A 14,964-nucleotide genomic window follows, 5' to 3' on the forward strand; every position below is an offset into this window, starting at 1 on the left:
CCCCCCTGTCACTGATCACCCCCCCTGTAAGGCTCCATTCAGACATCCGCATGATTTTTTACGGATCCATGGATACATGGATCGGATCCACAAAAGACATGCGGACGTCTGAATGGAGCCTTACAGGGGGGTTATCAATGACAGGGGGTGATCAGGGTGATCACCCCCCTGTCACTGATCACCCCCCCTGTAAGGCTCCATTCAGACATCCGCATGATTTTTTACGGATCCATGGATACATGGATCGGATCCACAAAACACATGCGGACGTCTGAATGGAGCCTTACAGGGGGGTGATCAGGGAGTGTATATGGGTGATCACCCGCCTGTCATTGATCACCCCCTGTAAGGCTCCATTCAGACGTCCGCATGTGTTTTGCGGATCCGATCCATGTATCCATGGATCCGTAAAAATCATGCGGACGTCTGAATGGAGCCTTACAGGGGGGTGATCAATGACAGGGGGGTGATCAATGACAGGGGGTGATCAGGGAGTGTATATGGGTGATCACCCGCCTGTCATTGATCACCCACCTGTAAGGCTCCATTTAGACGTCCGTATGCGTTTTGCGGATCCGATCCATGTATCCATGGATCCGTAAAAATCATGCGGACGTCTGAATGGAGCCTTACAGGGGGGTGAATAATGACAGGGGGGTGATCAATGACAGGGGGTGATCAGGGAGTGTATATGGGTGATCACCCGCCTGTCATTGATCACCCCCCTGTAAGGCTCCATTTAGACGTCCGTATGCGTTTTGCGGATCCGATCCATGTATCCGTGGATCCGTAAAAATCATACGGACGTCTGAACGGAGCCTGACAGGGGGGTGATCAATGACAGGGCGGTGATCAATGACAGGGGGGTGATCAGGGAGTTTATATGGGGTGATCATGGGTGATCAGGGGTTTATAAGGGGTTAATAAGTGACGGGGGGGGGATGTAGTGTAGTGTGGTGTTTGGTGCGACTGTACTGAGCTACCTGAGTCCTCTGGTGGTCGATCCTAACAAAAGGGACCACCAGAGGACCAGGTAGGAGGTATATTAGACGCTGTTATGAAAACAGCGTCTAATATACCTGTTAGGGGTTAAAAAATTCGGATCTCCAGCCTGCCAGCGAACGATCGCCGCTGGCATGCTGGAGATCCACTCGCTTACCTTCCGTTCCTGTGAACGCGCGCGCCTGTGTGCGCGCGTTCACAGGAAATCTCGCGTCTCGCGAGATGACGCATATATGCGTGACTGTGCGCCAGCCTGCCACCTCCGGAACGCACATGTGCGTTAGGCGGTCCGGAGGTGGTTAATATCATGTCCCAAGCCTCAAGGGGTTGTCCCGTAAAAAATATTCTACAGTTTTCAAACCAGCACCTAAATCTGAATTCTTTTGTAATTGCATGTAATAAAAAAAATTGCATAGCCACTGAATTACTCAAGTATATCTGTTTAGCGCATATCTGTTTAGCGCTGTTTGTTTTTTCTTATTTCTCTGTCCTGCTCACTTAGCTGGCCACACATGCTCAGTTTCATCCTTCAACTGCTTCCTGAGTTGTGATAGTGAGAGCATGGACACGCCCCCTTGACTGCAGAGGTTACTGTGGAGGTAACTCAGGGTCTCTTCAAATGTGGGTCTCTTCAATATTCAGGAAAACATGCTTAACAAATTGTGGGTTGTTTTTTTTCTTGTTATTCCTTGTGAAAATGAAAAATGTTGGCTAAAGCAATTAAATTTTTCATTTTCACAGGCAAGTATAAATTCTGTGAAAAGCCTGTTGGGTTAAAGTGATCACTACGCCCCACAAAAATTCCTTGAGGGGTATAGTTTCCAAAATGGGGTCAACTTTGGGGTATTTCCATTGCATGGGTACCTTAGGGTCTCTTCAAATGGAACATGATGCCCAAAAACTATTCCTGCAAAATCTGCCCTCCAAAAGCCATATGGAGCTCTTTCCCTTCTGTGCCCTGCTGTGTGCCCATACAGCAGTTTATGATCAGTTTTGGGGTGTTTCTGTAAACTGCAGAATAAGGGTAACAAATATTTAAATTTGACTTGCTGTTAACCCTTGCTGTGTTATAGGAACAATGGAAAATTATCAAAGTCACTTCAAACCTGAACTGGTCCGAAAAAAAGTTTCTTGAAAATTAAAAAAATTGCTTCTAAAATTTTAAGCCTTCTAACGTCCTAAATTAATAAATTATTTTTACAAAATGATGCCAACCTAAAGTGAATGGTGAATGTTAATAACTATTTTGTGAGGTATCACAATCGGTTTCATGCACAAGAATGTATGTATTTTGTTATCCGCAAACTCCAGATCTGCAAAATACGGATATTGGCCGTGTCCATCCCACAATTTCCATGGGCCCCATTGTCGGGACGGACATGCGAACATACAGATGTGAACAGCACATGGTGTGCTGTCCACATTTTTTGTAGTCCCTTTCAAATTAATGGCGCAAGTTTAAAGGATCTGTTAACCTGTTGAGCAGCTCAGATATTGACTACATATGTGCTGGTAATGCCTATGTACATCTGACAGTGGAGGCGATGCTCCTCCATACAAAATTGCCGCCTTGACTTTCAGGTTTACCCAGGCATCACCGGTGCATGCACAGTCAGTATCTCACTGCTCAGGCAGCATCAGATCCTCTGTATTTGCACCGATACCTGGAGCAATGGCCCTGGCATTAGATTGATCGGGCTAGACATGGAAAGGAGACTCTTGAGCAGAAGAGCCTTGGAAGCTCCTTGAGGCTAAAGTTGAACTAATGTGATTCATTAGAATAGATTTGATCATCTTTATCCCTAACCCTACCAAAATATCAAGCAGTGTCTCTTCATTGCATCTAGGGATGAGCTAATCGACTTCGGAAGGCAGCTTGGAACCGAACCCGAGACTTCGCAAAGTAATAACTTCAGCTCATCAAAGCAAATACATTCTAATATTGTACGGAGCTCCTGCTCTGTACAGTATTGGAACAAAGTTTTATGCGAATCGACTTCGGATGTTTCATCCGAAGTCAATTCGCTCATCTCTAATTGCATCCCGTTACATCGGCCACAAAGCCCCTGCCACGTAGTATAACTCCCTGCATGATGCTGTCTCCAGGCTAAAAGCTCTTAGAAGAATAATAATACAAAGCATTTTTAACCCCTTCACTACTGAGCCACTTTTCACCTTAAATTCCAGGCCGGTTTTTGCAAATCTGACCAGTGTCATTTTATGTGGTGATAACTTTAAAACGCTTTTACTTATCCAGGCCATTCTGAGATTGTTTTCTCGTCACATATTGTATTTCATGACACTGGTAAAATTGAGTCCCAAAATTTTATTTTAATTTATACAAAAATACCAAATTTACCCAAAATGTTTTAAAATTTGTAAATTTGTAAATTTTAATTTCTCTACTTTTATAATAGATAGTAATATAGTTACTACTTTACATTCCCCATATGTCTACTTCAGGGATCAGCAACCTCCGGCACTCCAGATGTTCTGAAACTACAACTCCCAGAATGCTCTATTAACTTCTATGAGAGTTGTCAGAGCAGCCGACCATGTTTGCATGCTGGGAGTTGTAGTTTCACCGCAGCTGGAGTGCCGAAGGTTGCTGATCCCTGGTCTACTTCATGTTTGGATAATTTTTTGAAGTTTAGAAGCAAATCTTGAAATTTTTCTGAAAATTTCCAAAACTCACTTTTTAAGGACCAGTTCAGGTCTAAAGTCACTTTGTGAGGCTACATAATAGAAACCACCCATAAATGACTCCATTTTAGAAACTACACCCCTCAAGGTATTCAAAACAGATTTTACAAACTTTGCTAACCCTTTAGGTGTTCCACAAGAATTAATGGAAAATTGAGATAAAATTTCAGAATTTCACTTTTTGGGCAGATTTTCAATATTAATACATTTTTTCCACTAGTAAAGCAAGGGTTAACAGACAAACAAATCTCAATATTTATTGCCCTGATTCTGTAGTTTACAGAAACACCCCATATGTGGTTGTAAACTTCCGTATGGGTACATGGCATTGCGCAGAAGGAAAGGAATGCCATATGGTTTTTGGAAGGCAGATTTCACTGGAATAAATTTAAGCTGCCATGTCCAATTTGAAGCCCCCCTGATGCACCCCTAGAGTAGAAACTCAAAAAAAAGACCCCATTTTGGAAACTACGGGATAAAGTGGCAGTTTTGTTGGTACTAGTTTAGGGTACATATGATATTTGGTTGCTCTATATTACACTTTTTGTGAGGCAAGATAACAAAAAATAGCTGTTTTGGCACCATTTTTATTTTTTGTTATTTACAATGTTCATCTGACAGGTTAGATCAGGTGGTATTTTTATAGAGCAGGTTGTTACCGACGCGGCGATACCTAATATGTATACTTTTTTTAATTAACTTATGTTTGACACAATAACAGCATTTTTATAAAAAAAAATCATGTTTCAGTGTCTCCATATTCTGAGAGCCCTGTTTTTTTTATTTTTTGGGCGATTGTCTTAGGTAGGGTCTAATTTTTTTGTTTAGAAAAAATTCTAAGTGTGAAAGTTGCTCAGACGGATCCGTCCAGACTTTACATTGAAAGTCAATGGGGGACGGATCCGTTTGAAATTGAGCCATATTGTGTCAACTTCAAACGGATCCGTCCCTATTGACTTACATTGTAAGTCTGGACGGATCCGTTTGCCTCCGCACGGCCAGGCGTTTGCTGCAAGCAGGGTTCAGGTGTCCGCCTGCTGAGCGGAGGCCAAACGGTGCCAGACTGATGTATTCTGAGTGGATCCGCATCCACTCAGAATGCATTGGGGCCGCACGGATGCGTTCGGGGCCGCTTGTGAGAGCCTTCAAACGGAACTCACAAGCGGAGCCCCGAACGCTAGTGTAAAAGTAGCCTAATATGTATACTTTTTTTTTATTTATGTAAGTATTACAGAATGATATCATTTTTGAAACAAAAAAAAAACATGTTTTAGTGTCTCCATAGTCAGAGAGCCATAGTTTTTTCAGTTTTTTGGCGATTGTCTTAGGTAGGGTATCATTTTTGCAGGATGAGGTGACGGTTAAATTGGCACTATTTTTCGGTGCGTTTGATCGCTTGGTATTACACTTTTTGTGATGTAAGGTGACCAAAAATCAGCTTTTTTTGCTGTTTTTTTTTTTTTTTTTTTTACGGTGTTCCCCTGAGGGGCTATGTCATGTGGTATTTTCATAGAGCAAGTTGTTACGGGCCCTGCGATGCCCAATATGTATACTTTTTTAAAATTTTACTTTACATTTAACACAATAAAAGCATTTTTGAAACAAAACAAATCATGTTTTAGTGTCTCCATAGTCTGAGAGCCATAGTTTTTTTTATTTTTTGGGCGATTGTCTTAGGTAGGGACTACCGTATTTTTCGCCCTATAAGACGCACCTAGGTTTTTGAGGAGGAAAATAAGAAAAAATATATTTTGAACCAAAAGGTGTGCTTTTGGTGGGTTTTGAACTAATTGTGGTCTGTGGGTGGCACTGTTATGGGGGATCTGTGTGTGACGCACTGTTATGGGGGATCTGTGGGTGACACTTTTGGGGGATCTGTGGGTGACACTTATGGGGGATCTGTGGGTGGCTCTTATGGTGGATCTGTGTATGACAGTTATGGGGGGGATCTGTGTATGACACTTATGGGGGATCTGTGGGTGACACATATATAGCATCTTATGCTATGTGTCATCCACAGATCCCCTCCATAAGTGTCCCTGTAGTGAATGACCCTCAATACACGGGCTGGGGGCCGGCATCTGCTTTTATAATGACAGTGGGGCCCATGCAGTGACTATTCTACTACACGGGCCCCGCTCACTGTATAATCCTATCTCTAATAGTTAATGGTTACCGTATGTATATAATCGCATAAGGAGCGCTGTGTATTACCGGTACTTACAACTACAAGCGCTCGGTAGGTAGCAGAGAGGAGGCAGGCCGGGAGGACAGGCGCTGGCAGCGTGAGTCATACGTCATGCGCCCACGCCGCCTGCTTCATTCATAAAGTGGGCGGCGCAGGCGCGTGACGTATGACTCACGCTGCCAGCGCCTGTCCTCCCGGCCTGCCTCCTCCCTCCTCTCGGTGAGCGCTTGTAGTTGTAAGTACCGGTAATACACAGCGCTCCTTATGCGATTATATACATACGGTAACCATTAACTATTAGAGATACAGTGAGCGGGGCCCGTGTAGTAGAATAGTCACTGCACGGGCCCCGCTGTCATTATAAAAGCAGATGCCGGCCCCCAGCCCCTCCTCCCTCACAGCTGATACACCCGCCGCGCGGCATCGCGGCGGGTGTATCATTGAAAACAAGGCAAAATCAGCAGCATTCGCCGTATAAGACGCACTGCTTTCCCCCCCCCCCACTTTTGGGGGGGAAAAAGTGCGTCTTATACGGCGAAAAATACGGTAAATTTTTTGCGGGATGAGGTAACAGTTTGCTTGGCATACGCCTTTTTAATCACTTGGTGTTGCACTTTTAGTGATGTAAGGTGACAAAAGGGGTTGTGATATTTTTCATGTGATATTTTTATAGAGCCCGTCGATACGACGTTACCTAATATGTCTACTTTTTTACTTTAGTTTTGGAAAAGGACGCTTTTTAATTTTTTTTCTTGAAACTTAAAAAAAAAAATATTTACTTTCTTTTTTTTAAACTTTTTTTCACTTAAATGTTTTGTCCCTGGTACTTCAACTTTTGGGGTCTGATCCCCTTTAGGCCCCCTGCACACGGCCGTGTTTCACAGCCGTGTGCGGGCCGTGGAACCGCGGCCTGGATCCCTCCTGAGAGCAGGAGCGCACGGCGTCACTGGTTGCTATGACGCCGTGCGCTCCCTGCTGCCGGCACAGTACAGTAATACACTGGTATAGATCATACCAGTGTATTACTGTATTGCGGCGGCAGCAGGGAGCGCACGGCGTCATAGCAACCAATGACGCCGTGTGCTCCTGCTCTCAGGAGGGATCCAGGCCGCGGTTCCACGGCCCGCACACGGCTGTGAAACACGGCCGTGTGCATGGGGCCTTGCAATGCTTTACAATACTTCTGTATTGTAAAGCATTGACTGTATGTGTATTACCCATGTAATACACTTACAGCTTGCTTACCTGTGAGATCCAAGGGGCTGGATTTTACAGGCTCTCCCAGAAGGCAGCCACGATGCCTAAGGAAGGCATCGGGCTGCCTTCCCTGCTATGGGGTCCCCGTCACAGGAACGCAGGGACCCCATCGACACCAGCACCAGTGAGGATACCACACGTGCTGCGGTCAGAGCTGACCGCGGCTGTGCAAGGGTAAATGCGCCGACATCAGTGATTTCACTGATGTTGGCGCATACAGCAGGGGTCCAGCTATTAGTGACAGCCGGACCCCTGCCGCTGATCGTGCGGGCGCGGCTCCTGCACTTGCACAATCAGCGCACCGTACCTGTACTGCGCTAGGATTTCCGTCCCGCTTTTCTGCGCCGTACATGTACGGTACTGGTATCCTAAGGTTTAAATTTTAAAATTAGCAATATTATAAATGACACAGAAAGTGTTTACACTAGAGTATGGACTGACTGACTGCAGCATTTACACTACAATATGGATTCACTGACCGCCGCGTTTGCACTAGACTATGGACTGACTGACCGCAGTGTTTACACTGGACTATGGACTGACTGACAGCAGTGTTTACTCTGGACTAAGGACTGACTAACCGCAGCGTTTACACTAGACTATGGACTGACTGACAGCAGTGTTTACACTGGACTATGGACTGACTGCAGTGTTTACTCTGGACTAAGGACTGACTGACCGCAGTATTTACACTGGACTATGGACTGACTGACCGCAGCGTTTACACTAGTCTATGGACTGACTGACCGCAGCGTTTACACTAGTCTATGGACTGACTGACCGCAGTATTTACACTGGACTATGGACTGACTGACCACAGCGTTTACACTAGTCTATGGACTGAGTGACCGCAGTGTTTACACTAGACTATGGACTGACTGACCACAGCGTTTACACTAGTCTATGGACTGACTGACAGCAGTGTTTACTCTGGACTAAGGACTGACCGCAGTGTTTACACTGGACTATGGACTGACTGACCACAGCGTTTACACTAGTCTATGGACTGACTGACGGCAGTGTTTACTCTGGACTAAGGACTGACCGCAGCGTTTACACTAATCTATGGACTGACTGACCACAGCGTTTACACTAGACTATGGACTGACTGACCGCAGCGTTTACACTAGACTATGGACTGACTGACAGCAGTGTTTACACTGGACTATGGAATGACTGCCCGCAGTGTTTACACTAGACTATGGACTGACTGACCGCAGCATTTACACTAGACTATGGACTGAGTGACCGCAGTGTTTACACTGGACTATGGACTGACTGACTGCAGCATTTACACTAGACTATGGACTGAGTGACCGTAGTGTTTACACTGGACTATGGACTGACTGACTGCAGCATTTACACTAGACTATGGAATGACTGACCGCAGTGTTTACAATGGACTATGGACTGAGTGACCGCAGTGTTTACACTGGACTATGGACTGAGTGACCGCAGTGTTTACACTGGACTATGGACTGAGTGACCGCAGTGTTTACGCTGGACTATGGACTGACTGACTGCAGTATTTATACTAGACTATGGACTGAGTGACCGCAGTGTTTACACTAGACTATGGACTGACTGACAGCACTGTTTACACTAGTCTATGGACTGACTGACAGCAGTTTTTGCACTGGACTATAGACTGAGTCACCACAGTGTTTACACTGGACTATGGACTGACTGACAGCAGTGTTTACAATGGACTATGGACTGACTGACTGCAGTGTTTACACTGGACTATGGACTGACTGACTGCAGTGTTTACAATGGACTATGGACTGACTGACCGCAGCATTTAAACTAGACTATGGACTGACCGCAGTGTTTACACTGGACTATGGACTGAGTGACTGCAGTGTTTACTCTGGACTAAGGACTGACTGACCGCAGTATTTACACTGGACTATGGACTGACTGACCGCAGCGTTTACACTAGTCTATGGACTGACTGACCGCAGCGTTTACACTAGTCTATGGACTGACTGACCGCAGTATTTACACTGGACTATGGACTGACTGACCACAGCGTTTACACTAGTCTATGGACTGACTGACCGCAGTATTTACACTGGACTATGGACTGACTGACCGCAGCGTTTACACTAGTCTATGGACTGACTGACCGCAGCGTTTACACTAGTCTATGGACTGACCGCAGTATTTACACTGGACTATGGACTGACTGACCACAGCGTTTACACTAGACTATGGACTGACTGACCACAGCGTTTACACTAGTCTATGGACTGACTGACGGCAGTGTTTACTCTGGACTAAGGACTGACCGCAGTGTTTACACTGGACTATGGACTGACTGACCACAGCGTTTACACTAGTCTATGGACTGACTGACGGCAGTGTTTACTCTGGACTAAGGACTGACCGCAGCGTTTACACTAATCTATGGACTGACTGACCACAGCGTTTATACTAGACTATGGACTGACTGACCGCAGCGTTTACACTAGACTATGGACTGACTGACAGCAGTGTTTACACTGGACTATGGAATGACTGCCCGCAGTGTTTACACTAGACTATGGACTGACTGACCGCAGCATTTACACTAGACTATGGACTGAGTGACCGCAGTGTTTACACTGGACTATGGACTGACTGACTGCAGAATTTACACTAGACTATGGACTGAGTGACCGTAGTGTTTACACTGGACTATGGACTGACTGACTGCAGCATTTACACTAGACTATGGAATGACTGACCGCAGTGTTTACAATGGACTATGGACTGAGTGACCGCAGTGTTTACACTGGACTATGGACTGAGTGACCGCAGTGTTTACACTGGACTATGGACTGAGTGACCGCAGTGTTTACACTGGACTATGGACTGACTGACCGCAGTGTTTACACTGGACTATGGACTGACTGCAGTGTTTACACTAGACTATGGACTGAGTGACCGCAGTGTTTACACTAGACTATGGACTGAGTGACCGCAGTGTTCACACTGGACTATGGACTGAGTGACCGCAGTGTTTACGCTGGACTATGGACTGACTGACTGCAGTATTTATACTAGACTATGGACTGAGTGACCGCAGTGTTTACACTAGACTATGGACTGACTGACAGCACTGTTTACACTAGTCTATGGACTGACTGACAGCAGTTTTTGCACTGGACTATAGACTGAGTCACCACAGTGTTTACACTGGACTATGGACTGACTGACAGCAGTGTTTACAATGGACTATGGACTGACTGACTGCAGTGTTTACACTGGACTATGGACTGACTGACTGCAGTGTTTACAATGGACTATGGACTGACTGACCGCAGCATTTAAACTAGACTATGGACTGACCGCAGTGTTTACACTGGACTATGGACTGACTGACTGCAGCGTTTACACTAGACTATGGACTGACTGACCACAGTGTTTACAATGGACTATGGACTGAGTGACCGCAGTGTATACACTGGACTATGGACTGAGTGACCGCAGTGTTTACACTGGACTATGGACTGAGTGACCGCAGTGTTTACACTGGACTATGGACTGAGTGACCTCAGTGTTTACACTGGACTATGGACTGAGTGACCGCAGTGTTTACACTGGACTATGGACTGAGTGACAGCAGTGTTTACACTAGACTATGGACTGACTGACCGCAGTATTTACACTGGACTATGGACTGAGTGACCTCAGTGTTTACACTAGACTATGGACTGAGTGACCGCAGTGTTTACAATGGACTATGGACTGAGTGACCGCAGTGTTTACACTGGACTATGGACTGAGTGACCTCAGTGTTTACACTAGACTATGGACTGACTGACCGCAGTGTTTACAATGGACTATGGACTGAGTGACCGCAGTGTTTACACTGGACTATGGACTGAGTGACCGCAGTGTTTACACTGGACTATGGACTGAGTGACCGCAGTGTTTACACTAGACTATGGACTGACTGACCGCAGTGTTTACAATGGACTATGGACTGAGTGACCGCAGTGTTTACACTGGACTATGGACTGAGTGACCGCAGTGTTTACACTAGACTATGGACTGAGTGACCGCAGTGTTTACACTGGACTATGGACTGAGTGACCGCAGTGTTTACACTAGACTATGGACTGAGTGACCGCAGTGTTTACACTAGACTATGGACTGAGTGACCGCAGTGTTTACACTGGACTATGGACTGACTGACTGCAGTGTTAACGCTAGACTATGGACTGACTGACTGCAGCATTTACACTAGACTATGGACTGAGTGACCGCAGTGTTTACACTGGACTATGGACTGACTGACTGCAGCATTTACACTAGACTATGGACTGAGTGACCGCAGTGTTTACACTGGACTATGGACTGAGTAACTGCAGTGTTTACACTGGACTATGGACTGAATGACTGCAGCATTTACACTAGACTATGGACTGAGTGACTGCAGCAAGGATCCAATTACATTTTTTTTTTTTGTATTGCGTTGTTTTTATGCTTTTCTAACAGGCACACTTTTGTAATATCCACATGACAGCTGATAACTTTACCGGAATATATATATTTTTTATAATGTGATAAAATTACCTAAAACTGCCAGAAATGAACACCTGTTGCATTATGTACGAGTCCCATACACATCCAGAGAGAATAAATATTCAGGGCAGTTCAGATTTAGACATTGACTCCCCTGACACCTGAGCCTCAGGTGGATGTTAATGAGTCACTGTGAGCAGTGGAAATCATTGGGGGCCACATCGTCCCCTTTATATATGTGTAACTAGAGGCAGTGACTGTGGAGACAGAGACAGCAGCGACTCTGCACATTGCACTCTGTTTTCTCATGTAAGTACTCCCCTGGGCTGGATTAGCAGATTGTTCACTTTGGTAAAGAGACTTGATACAAAGTAACAATTCATCTAATAATTGCAAAAGAAGAGGCTAAAATGATACATTATATCCATTTCATCCATATTCTGTTGAGAATTCAAATATACCTCAAGGCCAGCGTTTACCGTACATTATATACTACAGGGGCACAGATCGATAGATAGATAGATAGATAGATAGATAGATATGAGATAGTCAGATAATAGATAGATAATAGATAGATAGATAGATAGATAGATAGATAGGAGATAGTCAGATAGTAGATAGATAGATAGATATGAGATAGATAGATAGATATGAGATAGATAGATAGATAGATAGTAGATAGATAGATAGATAGATAGATATGAGATAGATAGATAGATAGATAGATAGTCTGACCCTTTTACTTTTTCATATTTTGTTATGTTTTGCTCATTGTGCTAAAAATGTATTAAACAAATCCACTTTCCTCATCATTCTGCACTCAATACTCCAAAATGTTAGCAAATTTATTAAAAAGGGAAAACTATAATTTGGCCTGGACATAAGTATTCAGTCCCTTTGCTCTGACACGTGACATTTAAATCTGGTGGCCTCCCGGTTCTCTGGACCATCTCTGAGATGTTTCTACTCCTTGATTAGAGTCAATTGTAGTAAATTCTGTGGATTTGACATGATTTGGAAAGACCCCCCCCCCCTTCCCGTCTATATAATGTCTCACAGCTGACAATGCATGTCAGAGATAAAACCAAACCATCAGGAGGAAAGAACTGCCTGTCACAGTGACTTCCATAGTTTTTAAATCGAAGAAGTTTGGAAGAACCAGGACTTTTCCTAGAGCTGTCAGTCTCACCAAACTGGGGTGGGTGTGGGGGGAGTGGGAGTTTGGTAAAAGGGGTGAGGAAGAACCCAATGGTCTCTCTACCAAACCTCTCTCTACCTGTGTGCAGATGGGAGAAACTTCCAGAAGGTTAACCATCACTGCAGTCTCCACCAACCTGGGGTTTATGGCAGAGGGGCCAGAAAGAAGACTCTCCTCAGTAAAAGATACATGAAACAAAAAACTTGCAGACTGTGATAAAGAAGATTCTCTGTCTGGTTGGAACCACGATTGATCTTTTTGGCCTGAATTCTAAATGTCATGTCAGGAGGAAACCAGGCGCCGTTTATCACCTACCTATACCATCCCTACAGTGAAGCATGGTGGTGGGACCATCATGTCTGGAGGGAACCAGGAGCCGATCATCACCTGCCCATCACCATCCCTACAGTAAGGTATGATGATGGCAGCATCATGTTTGGGGGGGACAGGGAGACTAGTCATGGTGGAGCGAAAGTTGAATGGAGCAAAGTACAGAGATATTCTTAAGGGAAACCTGATCCAGAGTTCTGGACCTCAGACTGGGCGAGCGTTCACCATCCAACAAGACAATGGCCCTAAGCACACGGCCAGGACAACACAGCAGCAGCTCTGGGACAACTCTGTGAATGTCCTTGAGTGGCCCAGCCAGAGCCCTGATCCCAATAGAAGATCTCTGGAGAGACCTGAAAATGGCTGTCCACCGACCATCCCCATCCAATTTGTCAGAGCTGGAGAGGATCTGCACAAAAGAACGTCCGAAAATCCCCAAATCCAGGTGTAAACCTTGTGGCATCATCTCCAAGAACACTGGAGACAGGAATCACTGCCAAAGGGGCTTCAACTTAGTCTTGAGTAAAGGGGCTGAAGACTTATGTCCTGTGGAAAAGGTTTGAATAATTATGCCAATGCAAGATTTTAGCTTTTTCTTTTTAATAAATTAGTAAAGATTTCTAACATTCTGTTCTCATGTTCTCTTTATCAAAATGTGAAAAAGTGAAAGGGTGTAAAGACTTTCCCGATGCGCTGTATCTCCGGGGTGTGCGCTCTGTGATGTTTGGTGCATCTTGATAGATTAGAAAATATTTGCTCCAAGCTCTGTACTCATTGCTTCCTGGTCCTCGGCCGCTCCCTGTGACAGTGTGAGGACGTCAGCGATCTGTGAACTCAAGCTTTGCTCGTCGGGTCACAGCACAGTGTGTCAGGGGTGCACCTAGCCTTTCTGCTGCCTGAGGCGAAAACTGAAATGACCCCCCCCCTTCCCAATGCCAATTTCTTAACCTAACTGCTTCCCTTTAGCCGATGGCCCTTTTTCTGCCCCCCTCTTGCCCCTACCTGGTGCTGTCTGAGGCAATCGCCTCACCTGGCCTCATTGGTGGTGCACCCCTGCAGTTATTCACATTGGGGATCTGATCTGAGGTCTGATTGGGGTCTTATTTACATTAGGGTCTGAGCTGAGGTCTTATTGGGGTCTTATTAACTTTGGGTGTCTGATCTGAGGTCTTATTGGAGTTCTTTTTAACATTGGGGGTCTGATCTGAGGTCTTATTGGAGTTCTTTTTAACATTGGGGTCTGATCTGAGGTCTGATTGGAGGTCTTATTAACATTGGGGGTCTGATCTGAGGTCTTATTGGAGTTCTTTTTAACATTGGGGGTCTGATCTGAGGTCTGATTGGAGGTGTGATTAACATTGGGGGTCTGATCTGAGGTCTTATTGGAGTTCTTTTTAACATTGGGGGTCTGATCTGAGGTCTGATTGGAGGTCTGATTAACATTGGGGGTCTGATCTGAGGTCTGATTGGAGGTCTTATTAACATTGGGGGTCTGATCTGAGGTCTGATTGGAGGTCTTATTAACATTGAGGGTCTGATCTGAGGTCTGATTGGAGGTCTTATTAACATTGAGGTCAGAGTTAAGGTCTGATGTCTAATTAACATTGGAGATCTGATTAGGGCTTTGAGGTGTGATTAACATTGGGGCTCGGTTCTGAGGTCTAATGAAATATGGTTTTTTTTCTTATTCTCCTACTCTAGAAACTAGGTTCGTCTTATGGGCGAAATAATGATAATAAAAATAGTAAAAAATGTAGACATTATTTGTACTCCT

The sequence above is a fragment of the Bufo gargarizans genome, chromosome 3 (genome assembly GCF_014858855.1).
Source record: "Bufo gargarizans isolate SCDJY-AF-19 chromosome 3, ASM1485885v1, whole genome shotgun sequence".
NCBI classification, from domain to species: domain Eukaryota; kingdom Metazoa; phylum Chordata; class Amphibia; order Anura; family Bufonidae; genus Bufo; species Bufo gargarizans.